Source organism: Nomascus leucogenys, chromosome 18 (genome assembly GCF_006542625.1).
Source record: "Nomascus leucogenys isolate Asia chromosome 18, Asia_NLE_v1, whole genome shotgun sequence".
NCBI lineage: Eukaryota > Metazoa > Chordata > Mammalia > Primates > Hylobatidae > Nomascus > Nomascus leucogenys.
In genome coordinates this window covers 88,327,704-88,346,155 of record NC_044398.1, presented here as the reverse complement: position 1 = coordinate 88,346,155, position 18,452 = coordinate 88,327,704, and the positions used below count along the sequence as shown (strand labels likewise).

At 46.1% G+C, this 18,452-nt stretch overlaps 2 pseudogenes across 1 annotated transcript; both read left to right on the top strand.

Moving 5' to 3' along the window:
* Positions 1–4,836: 4,836 nt before the first annotated feature.
* On the top strand, positions 4,837–18,271 carry LOC115831181 (annotated as a pseudogene).
* On the top strand, positions 9,294–10,161 carry LOC100598457 (annotated as a pseudogene). The gene has a single exon (XR_001115140.2). The product of XR_001115140.2 is annotated as a protein SET pseudogene (transcript).
* Positions 18,272–18,452: the final 181 nt, after the last annotated feature.

Genomic DNA, 18,452 nt, shown 5'->3' with positions numbered 1-18,452 from the left:
ATCCTTTGGCATTGCCAGATTTAGCAAATAATTTTTTTCTTTACTTTTTTTAATTTTTAATTTTTTTTTTCCAAGACGAGTTTTGCTCTTGTTGCCCAGGCTGGAGTGATCCTCCTGTCTTGGCCTCCAGAGTAGCTGGCACTACAGGTGTGCACCACCATGCCCAGGTAATTAAAACATTTTTTTTTTTGTAGAGATGGAGGTTGTATCAGTCCGTTCTTGCATTGCTATAAAGAACTACTTGAGACTGAGTAATTTATAAAGAAAAGAGGCTTAATTGACTCACAGTTCCACAGGCTGTGCAGGAGGCATGGCGGGAGGCCTCAGGAAACTTTCAATCATGGCGAAGGCAAAGGTGAAGCAGGCACATCTTACATGGCTGGAGCAGGAGGAAGGGAGAGAAGGGGGAAGTGCTACAGGCTTTTAAACCAACCAGATCTCATGAGAACTCACTCCTATCACGAGAACAGCAAGGAGGCACTCTCCCCCCATGATCCAATCACCTCCCACCAGGTCCCTCCCCTAACACTGGGGATTATAATTCGGCATGAGATTTGGGCAGGGACACAAATCCAAACCATAGCAGGGGGTCTCACTATTTTGCCCAGACTGGTCTTGAACTCTTGGCCTGACAAGCGATCCTCCCACCTCAGCTTCCCAAAGTCTGTGATTACAGATATGAGCCACCACATCAAGCCAACATAGCGATCGGCACTCTAGCCTGGGCGACAGAGGAGACTACGTCTCAAAACAATTAATTAATTAAATAAATAAATAAATAACCCCATACTTTCTGCCTCTGTGGCTTTGCCTGTTCTGGGTATTTCGTGTGATGGACCCATGCATCTGGTGGTCTGGGCAATTTCAAACGCTCAGCCCCTTGTCGGCCCATGGCCTCCGATTGGATGGCGCGGGCTGGGTGTGTGCGGGGTGCCCAATCCCTCCGGAGCATCTGGAGTGGCCACGTGCAGGTGCGGGCGGCGGCGGCGCAGGGGGCAGCTGGAGGCAAGGAAGCCCGGACGTGGTGCAGGGAGCTGCCGACCATGCCGGCTTCCGATCGCGGGCGCCCAAATTCAAGACAGCCCTGGTGACATAGCAAGAGCCTGTCTATAAAAAATTAAAAACTAGCGAGGCATGGTGGTGCATGCCTGTGGTCCCAGCTACTCGTGAGGGTGAAGCGGGAGGATCACTTCGGCCTCGGGGTTTGAGACTGCAGTGAGCTATGACTGTACCACTGCGTTCCAGCCTGGGTGACAGAGTAAGACTTTGTCTAAAAAGAGAGAGAGAAAGGGAGATGAGAAGATTTATGCTGCTGACTTTGAAGATGTTGGATGGGGAGCCAAGGAGTGCAGGAGCATCTAGAAGCTTGGAAGGGCAAGAAAATGGACTCTCCTTTAGGACCTCCAGGAGGAATGCAGTCCTGCAGACCCATTTAAGACTCTGACTCCCCCAAATTCTAAGACAAGAAATTTGTGTTCTTTTAAGCCATTAAATTCGTGGTAATTTGTTCCCTCAGCAATGGAAAAATGATACAAGGGGATATAAGTAAAAGCAAAGAAAGAGATGTTTTGGTGAGCTGGAAGCTTGCCCAGCTGGGAGAAATCTAACAGAAATTTACTTGGGAGCAGTAAGAAGGATAAGGAGCCGAAGAAGGCTATAAATCAATAAATGGGCAGATAAAAAGGGTCAGAGAACATAGAAATGGGCAGATTTCCAAGAACTGAAGAGAATGGATATATTAGTTTGCTGGGGCTGCCATAACAAAATAGCGCACACAGGGTGGCTTAGACAACAGAAATTTATTTGCTCACAGTTCTGGAGGCAAGAAGTCCAAGACCAGGGTGCCTGCTGGGTTGGTTTTGCATGGCTGCCTTCTTGCTGTGTCTTCACATGGTCTTTCCTTGGTGTGAAAACATCCCTGGTGCCTCGTTTTATTTATTTATTTTTTAAATAAAATAAAAAGAGACCGACAGGATCTCACTATGTTGCCCAGGCTGGTTTCGAACTCCTGAGCTCAAGCAATCCTCTTGCCTTGGCCTCCCGAAGGGCTGGGATTACAGGCATGAGCCACCCCGCCCGGCCCCTGGTGCCTCTTTGTGTGTGCAAATTTTCTTTTTCTTTTCTTTTCTTTTTTTTTTAAAGACAGAATCTTGCTCTGTCACCCAGGCTACAGTGCAGTGGCTCGATCTCGGCTCACTGCAACCTCCCCCTCCCAGGTTCAAGCGATTCTCCTGCCTCAGCCTCCCAAGTAGTTGGGATTACAGACATGTGCCACCACACCCAGCTAATTTTTGTATTTTTAGTAGAGATGGGGTTTCACCATGTTGGCCAGGCTGGTCTCAAGTGATCTTCCTACCTCAAGTGATCCTCCTACTTTAGCCTCCTAAAGTGCTGGGATTACAGGTGTGAGCCACCGAGCATGGCCCCAAATTTTCTCTTCTTATAAGGACACCAGACAGATTGGATTAGAGCCCATCCTAAAGGTCTCACTTTAACTTAATTGCCATTTTAAAGGCCCTAGCTTCAAACACAGTCGCCTTCCGAGGTACTGGAATTTTGGAGGGCATCATTTAGCCCATAACAACTGGGTGATGAATTGAGGGACAGCCTACAGAATAGCTGGTTAGTGGTCTCGCTTGGAGACTAAGGCCATTTGACAGTTCAACACAATGTGAAGCAATCCGGGATTGGAGGCCAGACTGGGAACAAAGAACCTTAGGGTGACAATTGGCGATCATTTGAATAAGATCTGTAGATTAGGTAAGTGTATGATTTCCGTGCTTATTTCCTTGTTTTGATCATTGTACTATGGTCATGTAAGATATCAATATTTCAGGAAGCTTGGGTGAAGAGTATGTGGTAACTCTTTGTACTATTTTTGCAACTTCTTTCAAAGTCTGTAGTTATTTCAAAATTAAAAATTAAAAATCAAGGCCAGGTGCAGTGGCTCATGCCTGTAATCCCAGCACTTTGGGAGGCCAAGGCCAGCGGATCACCTGAGGACAGGAGTTGGGACCAGCCTGGCCCACATGGCGAAACCCCATCTCTACTAAAAATACCAAAATGATCCGGGCATGGTGGCGCATGCCTGTAGTCCCAGCTACTCGGGAGGCCGAGGCAGGAGAATCGCTTGAACTTGGGAGGAAGAAGTTGCAGTGAGATCGCACCACTGTACTCCAGCCTGGGCAACAGGAGTCTGTCTCAAAAAAAGAAAAAAAGAAAAGTTAAAAATCAGGGCCAGGCGCGGCGTCATGCCTGTAATCCCAGCACTTTGGGAGGCCAAGGCGGTGGATCACGAGGTCAGGAGATCAAGATCATCTTGGCTAACAGGATGAAACCCCGTCTCTACTAAAAATACAAAAAAAAAAAAAAAGAAAAAGAAAAATTAGCCGGTCATGGTGGCGGTTGCCTGTAGTCCCAGCTACTCGGGAGGCTGAGGCAGGAAGCTCCGTTGAGCCCAGGAGTTTAAGGTTGCAGTGAGCTATGACTGTGCCACTGCACTCCAGCCTGGGAAACAGGGTAAGACCCTATCTCAAAAAAAAAAAAAAAAAAAAGGTGAAGAAAAAAAGAAGCAAGGAGAAAATGAGTTCATGAGGTGAGAGACTCTGCAGTGTCTGTTGCTTGGGTTCCCACTGACACCCCACTTTTAGGACAGTGACTGGAAGCTGGGAGCTCAGCATATGTTTTGGGAGGTGATGATCGTTGAGGCACAAACTGAAGAGGAGAAGGCACACTGGGCCTCATCTCGCATTCATAAAAGCCCTCGCATTGTAACTTTTGACATTCTCTCTAGAGGAAGTCACACAATCAGTACAGTGTATTGCGTGTGTTCCAAATGTGAATTCTTGGCCTGTAAACAGTTAAAACACATTGCCATTTTGGTAACTGAGTTTTGCTATCCCTTCATTTCTTTTCCCCTTTTTTTTTTTTTTTGAGACGAGTCTCGCTCTGTTGCCCAGGCTGGAGTGCAGTGGGCCATCTCGGCTCACTGCAAGCTAATTACAATACTTTTTTCTTTATTTTTTTGGTAGAGATGGGGTCTTCCTATTTTGTCCAGGCTGGTCTGGAACTCCTGCCTTCAAAGGATCCACCTGTCTAATTCTCCCAAGTGCTGGGATTACAGGCATGTGCCACTGTGCCCGGCCAAATGCACCCTTTTTTTAGTGTACAATTCAGTGGTTTTTAATATATTCACAAATTCATGGAACCGTCACACCTGTCCAATTTCAAAACGTTTTCGTCACTCCAAAAAATAATCCCATATGGGAGGCCGAGGCGGGCAGATCACTCGAGACCAGCCTGGCCAACATACTGAAACCCCGTCTCCGCTAAAAATACAAAAATTAGTCGGGCGTGATGGCGCACGGGTGTAGTCCCAGCTACTGGGAGGCTGAGGCAGGAGAATCGCTTGAACCCGGAAGGCGGAGGTCGCAGTGAGCCCAGATCGCGCCATTGCACTGCAGCCTGGGCGACAGAGCGAGACTCCGTCTAAAAAAATCTAATTAATTAATAAAAATAAATATAAATAAATAACCCATGCCTACTGCTCTGTGGCTTTGCCTGTTCTGGGTATTTTGTGGGAATGGACCCATGCATGGGGGTGGGCCGGGCACCTTTCAAACGTTCAGCTCTCACGACGGCCCGTGGCCTCCGGATTGGACGGCGCGAGCTGGGTGTGCGAGGGGCGCCCAATCGCCCCGGAGCGTCTGGAGGGGGCAGGTGCAGGCGGCGGCGACTGAGGGGCTGCTGGAGGCCCGGGAGGCCGGGAGGCCCGGAGGTGGTGCAGGAAGCCGCAGACCACGCCGGCTCCTGATCGCGGGCGCCCACAGCACGGACATGGCGGGCTGGTGGCCGGCGTTGTCGCGCGCGGCCCGGCGCCACCCGTGGCCCACCAACGTGCTGCTCTACGGCTGGCTCCTCTGGGCTGGCGACGCGCTGCAGCAGCGGCTGCAGGGCGGCGAGGCCGACTGGCCCCAGACGCGGCGCGTGGCCACGTTGGTGGTGACCTTCCACGCCAACTTCAACTACATGTGACTGGGCCTGCTGGAGCGCACGCTCCCGGGTCGCGCCGCGCGCCGTGCAGGCCAAGTTGCTGTGCGACCAGGTGGTCGTACGCCCATCACGGTCTCGGCTTTCTATGTCAGTGAGGGGCGGGGAGGGGACCTGAGGGGTGGGACTTGGTATTGAGGGACTAGAGGCAGGGACTCGGGGATCAAGCGGCTGGAAGGAGGGCGCTGCAGGAGCCTGGGGACCCGGGCGGGAGCCGGGGCTCTGAGACCTGGGCTGCTTCAGAGGCCTGGAGGGCCAGGGCAAAGGCTGGAGGCTGGGGTGTTTGATTGCGAGAAGTTGCGGGAGGCACTGGCTGGGGAGCCGAGAATTGGGGAGCCAGAGGTCCACCAGGTCAGGAATTTAGAGGACTAGGGTCGGGGCTCAGACTCCGGGGTTGGGTGTAGGCCAAGGCTGGAGGTAGGCAGGGCTGCGGAGGTCTTTGCCCCCCTGAAAAAGACCCACGGGAAAATAAAGGAGATTCCAGTTCAAGGCCATAGCAGCTGCAATGACCGTAAACCAGTCGTGGGGCAGGGAAGGAACCTACCTGCTGTTCAGAAAATCCACGCCTGGGGCCCCGGGGCCAACACAGGAACAAAATGCAAGGGGACCCGTGACCCTGGGGGGCACAGCAGGTGGAATCTGATGTTGGGCCTGGATCTTCAGCAAGTTCATGCCCAGGGGCCTAGTCCTGCTTTGGTAACAAGATTTTCCCCTGGGGTCCCACGGGAAACATCAAGGGACCTTGGATCCTTGCCATGGAGGACTATATACCTGTGAGGGTTCAGGGAACCCTCTCCTTAGAAAATCGACCCGGGCCTGGGGTGTGGAGGACAGGGGCTTGACTGTGGAAACCTTCTCTACTGCCTACAATAAGAACAATGGAAATGTTACCTGAAAAATACCGGGGTTCATTCCCCTAACGAGTCACAAATGACTCCACCAAGAGGCAGGTTTTGATCAATGGGGGTTTTACTTGGCACAAGTAAGGAAGACATTGGGCATATTCTCCCAAGTAGTGTGTCCGCCAGAGAAAGAGACAGGAGGGTTTTATGGGGTGATGGAGAAAGGAGAGGGTGCATGATTGCATGTAGAGTAGGGATCCCAGTGAGTCATGATGCTAGCACATAGGTTGCATAGGTTACATAGGTTATAGTCATGAAGCTATAGCTTCTCCCGGGGTGAAGACTTAGCATGGTAATGAGGAGAGTTAACTTGGGTTCATCTATAAGTAACCTGGGGTCACTTAGGAGCTGATTTAAACAAACAGGGTGACTCATTCCACCCAGGGTTGGGGAAGAACAGTTGAGGTCAGGAGGCTGTAAAACAGGCTGATTGCTCAAGTTGTTTTAATTCTTGTAATCTTTGGAGATCCTCCGTCTGCTCACAGAAGGGGCCCTGTGGCCTCTATCATCACTGCAATTTCTATAGCCTTGAAGGGATGGGGTGGGTAACGGGGAGAAAATCTCCATGGGTCTTAAGCCTGACCTTGGGATTGGGGATCACAGATTTCCCCTCAAATGGGAGGGAACTTCTCCTAAGGGCCGTTGGTGCTTTCTAAACCAGGTTGAGGTCAGACAAGCCACCATCTTGAAGAAACCTACCCTGCCCCCTGCGCCTTATTTTTAAGAGTTGGATTCACTTCCTTTCCCTACAGACCCCACCAGAAACACAAACCACCTGGTTGCCTGTTGCCATCGCGGCCAGCTACATGGCTGATGGGGTCAGTGGGTCGGGAGAACAGACAGCCTGAGAGCTAGGGCCTCCTGTTTTCTCAGAAGGTCTGTGCCTGGTCCCGGCGTGTGATTTCCAGACTAGATTTGCAAACAGCTTCCTAGCACCTGTTACAGAAGCCTTGTACACCGGCGAAGGGGTAGGGGACAGAATGCCTATTTAATCGCCTGAGCGGAGAGGGGGGGGGGGGGACAGCAGGGGAGATGCTATTTTGAATCCTCAAAAAAAAAAAAAAAAAAAAAACAAAACAGTGAGATTGTTCTCTTTTTCTTTTCTTCTTCTTTTTTTTTTTTTTTTTTTTGAGACAGAGTCTTGCTTTATTGCCCAGCCTGGAGTGTGCAGTGGCCTGATCTCAGCTCACTGAAACCTCCATCTCCAGGTTCAAGCGATTCTCCTGCCTCAGCCTACCAAGTAGCTGGCATTACAGATGCACACCACCATGCCCGGCTAATTTTTGCATTTTTAATGGAGACAAGGTTTCGCCATGTTTGCCAGGCTGGTCTCGAACTCCTGAACTCAAGTGATCTGCCCATATGGCCTCCCAAAGTGCTGGATTAAGACGTGGCCCTCGCACCTGAGATTGTTCTTATTACTCTTATATTACAAATGAGGAAACAACTAGTGAAATTAGTGAAATTGTTCTCTTTTTCTTTTCTTTTTTTTTTTTTTGGAGACAGAGTCTCGCTTTTCCTGGCTGGAGTGTGCATTGGCCCGATCTCAGCTCACTGCAACTTCTACTTCCTGGGTTCAAGCGATCCTTCTGCCTCAGCTTCTGGAGAAGCTGGGATTACAGGCATGCGCCACCATGCCCATCTAATTTTGTATTTTTAGTAGAGACGGAGTTTCTCCGTGTTGGTCAGGCTGGTTTCGAACACCCAACCTCAGGTGATCACCAGATCAGCCTCCCAAAGTGCTGGGATTACAGGCATGAGCCACCACGCCCAGCCCACTAGCTTTTTTTAAAAGAAATTAAAATTTCAAAATGTCCAAATGTTCAACTTTTCACACGATGTTTGGAAGGTAGAGAAAAGTAACCAGTAGACCCACTATTGTAACTTGATTGTTTTTGTGAATTGTTATAGTTTTTGAAAAAATAATTGTTCTGCTATAACTTTTATACTCTATTCTCACTTCACATTTATCATTCCTTTAAAATTTTCTAGTTTTAGAGTGGAGACTATGTTTTATTTTATTTTATTTTTGAGACAGGGTCTTGCTGTGTTGTCCAGTCTGGAGTGCAGTGGCATGATCACAGCTCACTGCAGCCTCCACCTCCTAGGCTCAAGCAATCCTTCCACCTCAGCCTCCTGAGTAGCTATGACTATAGCCACGCCACCACACCTGGCTAATTTTTGTATTTTTTGTAGAGATGAGGTTTTGCCCTTTGCCCAGGCTGGTCTCTTAACTCCTGGACTCAAGCAATCTGCCTGCCTCGGCCTCCCAAAGTGCTGAGATTACAGGCTTGAGCCACGGCGCCTGTCTATGTTCTCTTTTCACTGTTGGGTCAGAGGGTCATATTGATGGATGATAGCGATGGTTACTTTGCATTTTGGAATGGGAAACTTAAACATGAACTGTTATACGGTACTCTACTGAGTCTTTTAAAATTCTTTTGGTGTTTTTGCAAATAGGTATGAGCATTCTCCAGGGAAAGGATGACATATTTTTGGACCTGAAACAGAAATTCTGGAACACCTATATGGTAAGACAGGCGTTTGAAAATGTAATCAGTATCTTTGTGTGTGTGTGTGTGTGTGTATATATATATACACACACACACACACACACATACAATATACAATACTATATACATATACAATCAGTAACTTTTTGTGTATATATGTGTATATATACATACATGTATATATAGATATGTATATATGTACATAGATCCACAAAAATATATACTTTTTGTGTACATATTTATAAAGATTAAAAATGTTTTAATTGACACATATGTATGTATTTTTAGAATACATGTGATTTGATACATTTGTATAATCGTATCAGGATTCTTTGTGTGTGTGTGTATATATATGGATATATATATTTTTTTAATTTAAAAAACTTTTTTTGAGACAGGCTCTCATTCTGTCACCCAGGCTGGAATGCAGTGGCATGATCATGGCTCACTGCAGCCTGGACCTCCTGAGCTCAAGCGATCCTCCCACCTCAGCCTCCTGAGTAGCTGAGACTACAGCATGTGCCACCACACCCAGCTAATTATTTTTAAATTTTTGGTAGAGACAGAGTCTCACTATGTAGCCCAGGCTGGCCTCGAACTCCTGTGCTCCAGTGATTCTCCCACCTCAACATTAAGTACACTTTTATTAAACTATTCCTAAATTAGAGCTCCAGTTTGGTTGGCAGAAGGGTCCAATATTTTGACAGAGAAATCTTAAAGTTACTTTGATAGATGTATGAGGAGAGCCTTTAAAGAGTGTCTGTAGGTTCAGCCTGCTTCCGGACGAGCGAGGAGACTCGTGGTCTGGTTCTGGGACTCCCCTAACAGCATGGCCCCTAAACGCCAGGCTCCACTCCCGCCTCAAAAGAAGAAACCAAGACCAGCTCCTGCTCTGGGACCGCAGGAGATACCGGCCTCTGCAGGCTTGCCGAAGAAGGGAGAAAAAGAACAGCAAGAAGCGATTGAACACATTGATGAAGTACAAAATGAAATGGACAGGCTTAATGAACAAGCCAGTGAGGAGATTTTGAAAGTAGAACAGAAATGTAACAAACTCCGCCAACCATTTTTTCCGAAGAGGTCAGAATTGATCACCAAAATCCCAAATTTTGGGTAACAACATTTGTCAACCATCCACAAGTGTCTGCACTGCTTGGGGAGGAAGACGAAGAGACACTGCATTATTTGACCAGAGTTGAAGTGACAGAATTTGAAGATATTAAATCAGGTTACAGAATAGATTTTTATTTTGATGAAAATCCTTACTTTGAAAATAAAGTTCTCTCCAAAGAATTTCATCTGAATGAGAGTGGTGATCCATCTTCAAAGTCCACCAAAATCAAGTGGAAATCTGGACAGGATTTGACAAAACGTTCAAGTCAAACGCAGAATAAAGCCAGCAGGAAGAGGCAGCATGAGGAACCAGAGAGCTTCTTTACCTGGTTTACTGACCATTCTGACGCAGGTGCTGATGAGTTAGGAGAGGTCTCAAAGATGATATTTGGCCAAACCCATTACAGTACTGCTTGGTTCCCGATATGGATGATGAAGGAGAAGGAGAAGATGATGATGATGATGATGAAGAGGAGGAAGGATTAGAAGATATTGATGAAGAAGGGGATGAGGATGAAGGTGAAGAAGATGAAGGTGATGATGAAGGGGAGGAAGGAGAGGAGGATGAAGGAGAAGATGACTAAATAGAACACTGATGGATTCCAACCTTCCTTTTTTAAAATTTTCTCCAGTCCCTGGGAGCAAGTTGCATCTTTTTTTTTTTTTTTCCTCTTGTGCTCAGTCGCCCTGTTCTTGAGGTCTCTCTTCCCTACTCCATGGTTCTCAACTTATTTGGGGGGGAAATACCTTGAGCAGAATACAATGGGAAAAGAGTCTCTACCCCTTTCTATTCGAAGTTCATTTTTATCCCTTCCTGTCTGAACAAAAACTGTATGGAATCAACACCACCGAGCTCTGTGGGAAAAAAGAAAAACCTGCTCCCTTCGCTCTGCTGGAAGCTGGAGGGTGCTAGGCCCCTGTGTAGTAGTGCATAGAATTCTAGCTGTTTTCCTCCTTTCTCTGTATATTGGGCTCAGAGAGTACACCGTGTCTCTATGTGAATATGGACAGTTAGCATTTACCAACATGTATCTGTCTACTTTCTCTTGTTTAAAAAAAGAAAAAAAAAACTTTAAAAAGTGGGGTTATAGAAGGTCAGCAAAGGGTGGGTTTGAGATGTTTGGGTGGGTTAAGTGGGCATTTTGACAACATGGCTTCTCCTTTGGCATGTTTAATTGTGATATTTGACAGACATCCTGGCAGTTTAAGATGACACTTTTAAAATAAATTCTCTCCTAATGATGACTTGAGCCCTGCCACTCAATGGGAGAATCAGCAGAACCTGTAGGATCTTTTTGGAATTGACATTCTCTATTGTAATTTTGTTCCTGTTTATTTTTAAATTTTCTTTTTGTTTCAATGGAAAGGAAAGATGATGCTCAGTTTAAAACGTTAAAAGTGTACAAGTTGCTTTGTTACAATAAAACTAAATGTGTACACACACACACACACACACAGAAAAGAGTGTCTATACCTCTCATGAATTGGAAAGAAATACTTTCTCTGGGCCGGGCACGGTGGCTCATGCCTGTAATCCCAACACCTGGGAGGCTGAGGCAGGCGGATCACTTGATGTCAGGAGTTTGAAACCAGCCTGGCCAATATGGTGAAACCCTGTCTCTACTAAAAATACAAAAATTAGCTGGGCACGGTGGTGCATGTCTGTAATCCCAGGTACTCAGTAGGCTGAGGCCGGAGAATCACTTGAACCCGGAGACAGGTTGCAGTGAACCGAGATTGCACCACTGCACTCCAGCCTGGGCAACAGAGCAAGACTCCATCTCAAAAAGAAAAAAAAAAAAAAGAATATCTCTGAATTTTAGTCCATGTTCTCAATGATTTCTGACTTTATTATATTAACTCTTATTAATGATCACAATTTATTTTGTAAATTTTGCAGCCAAAGGGACAACAATTTATTTTGTAAATTTGGGATTGGATTTGCAAAATAGGGGTTGTAGACTGTGAGTGGCTTCATGGAATCATTCCCACATTCAGAGCCAATGTTTTCAGTTGAGCATCCTGCGGAGTCCTGGTGAAAAGAACTTTAACATCACAAAGGTATTGATAGCGAAGGAGAAGGTTTCCTAGGGTTATTCCAAGGTTTGAAGCAAATCAGCGGTTTTACTGTTTGCTCAGCACAAATATATACAATCCAGTCCAATACATATTTATTCATTGATTCAGTTAATATTTATTGAACATGTGCTTTAGGCCTGGCAAAATCAGGGATGGTTTTCATCTCTGCCCTAGAGCATGTTTGATTGCATTCATCACAAGGAGGTAAATCTTTGGGATTACAGAATGTTCACAGACCGGCCTAGGGCGTCACATGTTCTTCATTCCCTATCAAAAGCAGTGTTGAGCCACACCCAGCTATTACCTCCACAGCTTCTAGCATCATCTGTTGGATGGTACCAAACCCCTGAGGCAGCATTACTTGATGGCTAGAGGCAGAGGATGGAGAGGTTTGAAGTCAGAGGCTTCCCCTGAGCCTCTATACTCAGGAACAGTAACTACAAGAAATGTGTTCAGAACTCTTGTGATTTCTCTTAGGGCAGAAATTGAGGACCCCGTGGTGACAACCAAATGTGATTTTCTTCTGTTTTTTTTTTGTTTTTTGGTTTTGTTTGCTTGTTTGCGTTTTTAATTTTTTTTTTTTTTTGTGACGGAGTCTCACTCTGTCGCCCAGGCTGGATTGCAGTGGCACCATCTCGGCTCTCTGCAACCTCTGCCTCCCAGGTTCAAGCAATTCTACCTCAGCCTTCTAAGTAGCTGGAATTACAGTCTTGCACCACCACATCCAGCTAATTTTTTGTATTTTTCAGTAGAGATGCAGTTTCATGATGTTGGCCAGGTTGGTCTTGAACTCCTGACCTCAGGTGATCCGTTTGCCTCAGCCCCCCGAAGTTCTGGGATTACAGGTGTGAACCACCATGCCCAGCCACTTCTTCTGTTTTACTTTGGGAAAAGGAACAAGTTTTTCCATTATGTTGTAAAGTCTATGGAGATACGTACATCTAACTTTTTTTTTTTTTTTTAAAGAGCAAGGGCCAGGGGCGGTGGCTCACACCTGTAATCCCAACACTGGGAGATGGAGGCGGGTGGATCACAAGGTCAGGAGATGGAGACCATCCTGGCTAACATGGTGAAACCCTGTCTCCACTAAAAATAAAAAAAATTAGCAGGGCATGGTGATACGAGCCTGTAGTCCCAAGTACTTGGGAGGCTGAGGAAGGAGAATCACTTGAACTCGGGAGACGGAGGTTGCACTAAGCCGAGATCACGCCACTGCACTCCAGCCTGGGCGACAGAGCAAGACTCTGTCACACACACAAAAAAAGAGCAAGAAGTAGCCGGCTCACACTTGTAATCCCAGCATTTTGGGAGGCTGAGGCAGGAGGATCGCTAGAGCTCAGCAGTTTGAGACCAGCCTGCGCAACACAGTGAGACCCCATCTCTACAAAAATCAAATAAATTAGCTGGGCATAGTGGGAAGCGTCTGTGGTCCCAGCTGCTCAGGAAGCTGAGATGGGAGGATTGCAAGCCTGGGGGGTCGAGGCTGCAGTGAGCTGTGATTGTACCGCTGCACACCAGCCTGAGTGAGAGAGTGAGACCCTGGTTCAAAAAAAAAAAAAAAAAAAAAAGAGCAGGAAGTAGAATTGGGAAAGAAAGAAGCTTCAGGCAGGGATTTGTAAATGAACAAAACCACAGGAATATTTGCATACTGTTTTCAAAAGACAGTGGTTACAGTGATTGAGTCTCACCTACCCTCAGGGAAAGAAAGAGGGTATACTAGCAGTCTAAAGCCCAGGCCATTTGGAGATTTTTTGGGAAGATTTCCTGTAATAAGAAATTGTCAACTGGGCACGGTGACTCACACCTGTAATCCCAGCACTTTGGCAGGCCAAGGCACGTGGATCACTAGGTCAAGAGATTGAGACCATCTTGGCAAACCTGGTGAAACCCCGTCTCTACTAAAAATACAAATATTAGCCGGGCATGGTGGCGGGTGCCTGTAATCCCAGCTACTCAGGAGGCTGAGGCAGGAGAATTGCTGGAACCTGGGAAGCGGAGGTTGCAGTGAGCCGAGATCGTGCCACTGCACTCCAGCCTGGCGACAGAGGGAGACTCCGTCTCAAAAAAAAAAAAAAAAAAGATAAGACACTGCCTTCCAAGCTTCCAAGTGCTGTCCTAGGTGTTAGTGGAAGATACCCAAAAAACCATATAAAACAGAGATTCTGTCCTAAAGGGACTTAGAGTCTAGCGGGATAGATAGACAAGTCATTAACGAGAGTTGGATGAGAAATGCTCTCAGAGCCCATGGGTACTTAGCACAGTGAGGAGGTGTGGGAGTGGGGATCAAGGAAGTCTTGCTGGGGCCAGGCACAGTGGCTCATGCCTGTAATGCCAGCACTTTGGGAGGCCAAGGTGGGGTGGACTGCTTGAGCTCAGGAATTTGAGACCAGCCTGGGCAATATGATGATGAAACCTCATCTCCACAAATACAAAAATGAGCTGGGCGTGGTGACTCGCACCTCTAGTCCCAGCTACTCAGGAGGCTGAAGTGGGAGGATCTCCTGAGCCCAGGAGGTCGAGACTGCAGTTAGCTATGATTGTGCCACTACACTCCAGCCTGGGTAACACAGCTAGACCCTGTCTCAAAATAAAAAAATAAAAAAAAAGATCTGGAGTTAGGCACATACTGGAGGACAGGTCATTCCAGGGGCAGAAGAGCTGAGTAGAGCTATTGACAATGTGTAAAGCACCATAGTATGCCTGGAGGGGAGAAACCACAGGCAGTTTGGTGTTCACAGAGTATTTGTTGAGCAACGTGGAGTGAGTTTGGATCCTGGAGACTGTTGAACACCCGGAGCTGAGGATCTTGAACTTCACGGTTAGGTAATGGCAGCAAAGGAAACCAAAGTGGGGGGTTATTGTAACCAAGTTCACATAAGAAATAAGGAAGCACGTCGGGTGTGGTGGCTCACGCCTGTAATCCAACACTTTGGGAGGCTGAGGTGAGAGGATCCCTTGAGGTTAGGAGTTTGAGACCAGCTTGGGCAACATAGCAAGACCCTGTCTGTATTTAAAAAAATAAAACCGGCCTGGCATGGTGGTTCATGCCTGTAATCTCACCACTTTGGGAGGCCGAGGTGAGCAGATCACTTGCGGTCAGGAGTTCGAGACCAGCCTGACCAAAATGGTGAAACCCCGTCTCTACTAAAAATACAAAAAATTAGCAGGCATGGTGGCGCATGCCTGTAATCCCAGCTACTCAGGAGGCTGAGGCAGGAGAATGACTTGAACCTGGGAGGCAGAGACTGTAGTGAGCCGAGATTGCACCACTGCACTCCAGCCGGGTGACAGAGCAAGACTCCATCTAAAAAAAAAAAAATGAGGTGAGTTCAGTTCGGGAAATGTTGAATGCCAGATGCCTTTGGCCTATTCAGAGGGAGATTGCCGAAGCACAGAGGAGAGTTCATGGCAGGGTTTAATCATTTTTAGTGCTCACATGTCCCAGATTTGGCCAGTGGGAGTCCCTCCAAGCTGGTTCCTGTGTCCTGTGATATCACCCATCTTCTTTCTCCTTTTCTTCTTTCATAAGCCACTTCCTTTCTGGCATGACAGTGTGTTCCAGGACCATCTTGTACCTTGCACCTGCCCTGCCCTGGCCCTAGAATCAGCCAATTCTCTGAGGCGTCCTGATTCCTTTTTGTTGGGGAATGATTTGAGAACAAAATATACTACTACATGATACTACGTTCTGACAAGAAAGAACACAGCCTAAGAATAAAGCCATGGCCAGCATAGTGGCTCCTGTAATCCTAACCCTTTGGGAGGTGGAGGCGGGAGGATTACTTGGGGCCAGGAGTTCAAGACCAACCCGGCCCACATAGTGAGCCCTCGTCTCTATTAAGAAAAAAAAAAAGAAGGAAAGCCATGTTTGGATGAGTTTAGTCTTCTGATTATTTTTGCTAAAGTTTTAAATTATTATTTTTTTTTTGGGACAGAGTCTCGTTCTGTTGCCCAGGCTGGGGTGCAAAGGTGCAGTCTCAGCTCACTTCATCCTCCGCCTCCCGGGTTCAAGCGATTCTCCTGCTTCAGCTTCTTGAGTAGCTGGGATTACAGATTCCTGCCATCACGCCCTGCTAATTTTTGTATTTTTATTAGGGACGGGGCTTGTCAATGTTGGTCAGGCTGGTCTCAAACTCCCGACTTCAGGTGATCCGGCCACCTTGGCCTCCCAAAGTGCTGGGATTACAGGGGTATATTTTATATTTAAAATATATTTAAAAATTAAGGGCCAGGCTCAGTGTCTCACGCCTGTAATCCCAGCACTTTGGGAGGCCGAAGTGGGTGGATCACCTGAGCTGGGGAATTTGAAACGCACAAGAGCAAAACTTCGTCTCAAATATATATATATATATAATATATTTATGGCCAGGCGTTGTGGCTCACACCTGTAATCCCAGCATGTTGGGAGGCCGAGGCGGGCAGATCACCTGAGGTCAGGAGTTCGAGACCAGCCTGGCCAATATCGCGAAACCCAGTCTCTACCAAAAACACAAAAAATTAGCCGGGCGTGGTCCTTTGCACCTGTAATCCCAGCTGCTCGGAGGCTGAGGCAGGAAAATCGCTTGAACCTGGGAGGTAGAGGTTGCAGTGAGCCGAGATCACACCATTGCACTCCAGCCTGGGCAACAAGAGCAAAGCTCCGCCTCAATAACAAAACAAAACAAAACAAAACAAAAATATATATATACACACATCGTATGTAATATCTACTTTTAAATATAAACATAATATTATAAAGCTTTTATTGCAATTGTTCATTTTAGAAACTTCAGAAAATACAAATTAGTAAAAAGAAGAAAATACGTCTGTAATACCACTTTTAAGAACTATTTTAAAAACCTCTAGGTTTTTTTTGACATACAATTTACATACCAAGACTTTTTTTAAAAAATAATTCATAATGGTGACTTTTTTATCGGACTGTATAGGATAAAGTTTGTTAAAATGTCTAAGATATTTTGTAATATATGAAAATTTCAGCTAAACTTGTGCTATAGCATCACATAGTTTGAATATATTATTGAAAATTATTCCAAAACAATGGTTTGGTATATATTTTAACAATTCAAGGCTGGGCACAGTGGCTCACACCTGTAATCCCACCACTTTGGAAGGCCGAGGCAGGCAGATCACCTGAGGTCAGGACTTCAAGACCAGCCTGGCCAACATGGTGAAACCCTGTCTCTACTAAAATACAAAAATTAGCCGAGCATGGTGGCAGGCGCCTGTGATCCCAGCTACTCAGGAGGCTGAGGCAGGAAATCACTTGAACCTAGGAGGCAGAGGTTGCAGTGAGCCGAGATCTTGCCACTGCACTCCAGCCTAGGCGACAGAATGAGATTCCATCTCAAACAAAATAAATAAATAAAGTAATTCAGCAGGGTGAGGTGGCTCATGCCTGTAACCCCAGCACTTTGGGAGGCTGCGGTGGGACTGTTGCTTTTCCTAGGAGTTCATGACCAGCCTGTCCAACATAGAGATACCATGTCTCAGAAAAAGAAATAATAATTAATTTTAAAAAAGAGAATTCATTGATGATTCTGTATTTACAAATATATTCCTGCATCATTTGTTCATGGTAACCAGGAAATTGCAATGCATAAATACATGTTGTCATTTCCAAAGCGGCTGTCTTCCAGAATTGGTACTGATTCTAGTAGACTTTTCATTCTGATGTTAAATATATAATTAATAGAAATGTCTTGTACCTAATAGCTTTTTTCCCCAAAACTCCCCAACCCCCTCACTCTAGAGGCCTTAGTAGTCTAATTTAATCAGCTTAGTCTGAAATATAATACTACCTTGGCATCTCGTTGGCCTAGTATTTCTTACTCTTTTATGGAATGAACTGTGCAATTGTTTTGTGTGGCTAAAAGGTATTCTAGGCCGGGTATAGTGGCTCACACCTGTAATCCCAGCACTTTGGGATGCCGAGGTGGGCGAAACACCGAGTCGGGAGTTCGAGACCAGCCTGGCAACATGGTGAAAACCCATCTCTACTAAAAATACAAAATTTAGCCAGGTGAGGTGGTGTGCGCCTGTCATCGCAGATCAGGAGGCAGAGGCACGACAATTGCTTGAACCCAGGAGGCAGAGGTTGCAGTGAGCTAAGATTGCACCACTGTACTCCAGTCTGGGCAACAGAGCGAGACCCTGTCTCAAAAAATAAAAACAAAATAAATGAATAAAAAATAAAAGGCATTCTAATTAAGTTGTTGCTTTTTTTTTTTAAATTCCAGAGCGGACTGATCTACTGGCCCTTTGTACAAGTGAGTTCCGCCTACTCAGTAATATGAACCCAGGGCTTTGGTTTCCATGTGGCTCTAATGGACTCTCTCTCTCTGTTCCAGCTGACCAACTTCAGCCTTGTTCCTGTTCAATGGAGAACAGCTTACACTGGAGACTGTGGTTTTCTCTGGGCCACCTTCATCTGTTTTTCCCAGCAGCGTGGTGATGGCACATTCAAGTCAGCTTTCACCATTTTATATACAAAGGGGACCAGTGCCATAGAAGGGTCCCCGGAGAAATAAGAAGTCAAGGACTCTCTTAAAGGGACCACATTTTTGACCTAAAATGCACAGAATTGCCTGCAGACAAAATATTTGATGTGCCAATTATGCACTTCGTTTTGGGGAATTATATGATTTATAGACCCACTTTTAAAAAATTATCAATGATTATTTTTGAATTGTGTTCAGACATTTTTTCCTGATCTAGTCTGAAATATTACTTCTGTAATATTTTGGTTAATATGAATAACAGTGGCAAAATGGCATTTTAGACTTATTAATATTTC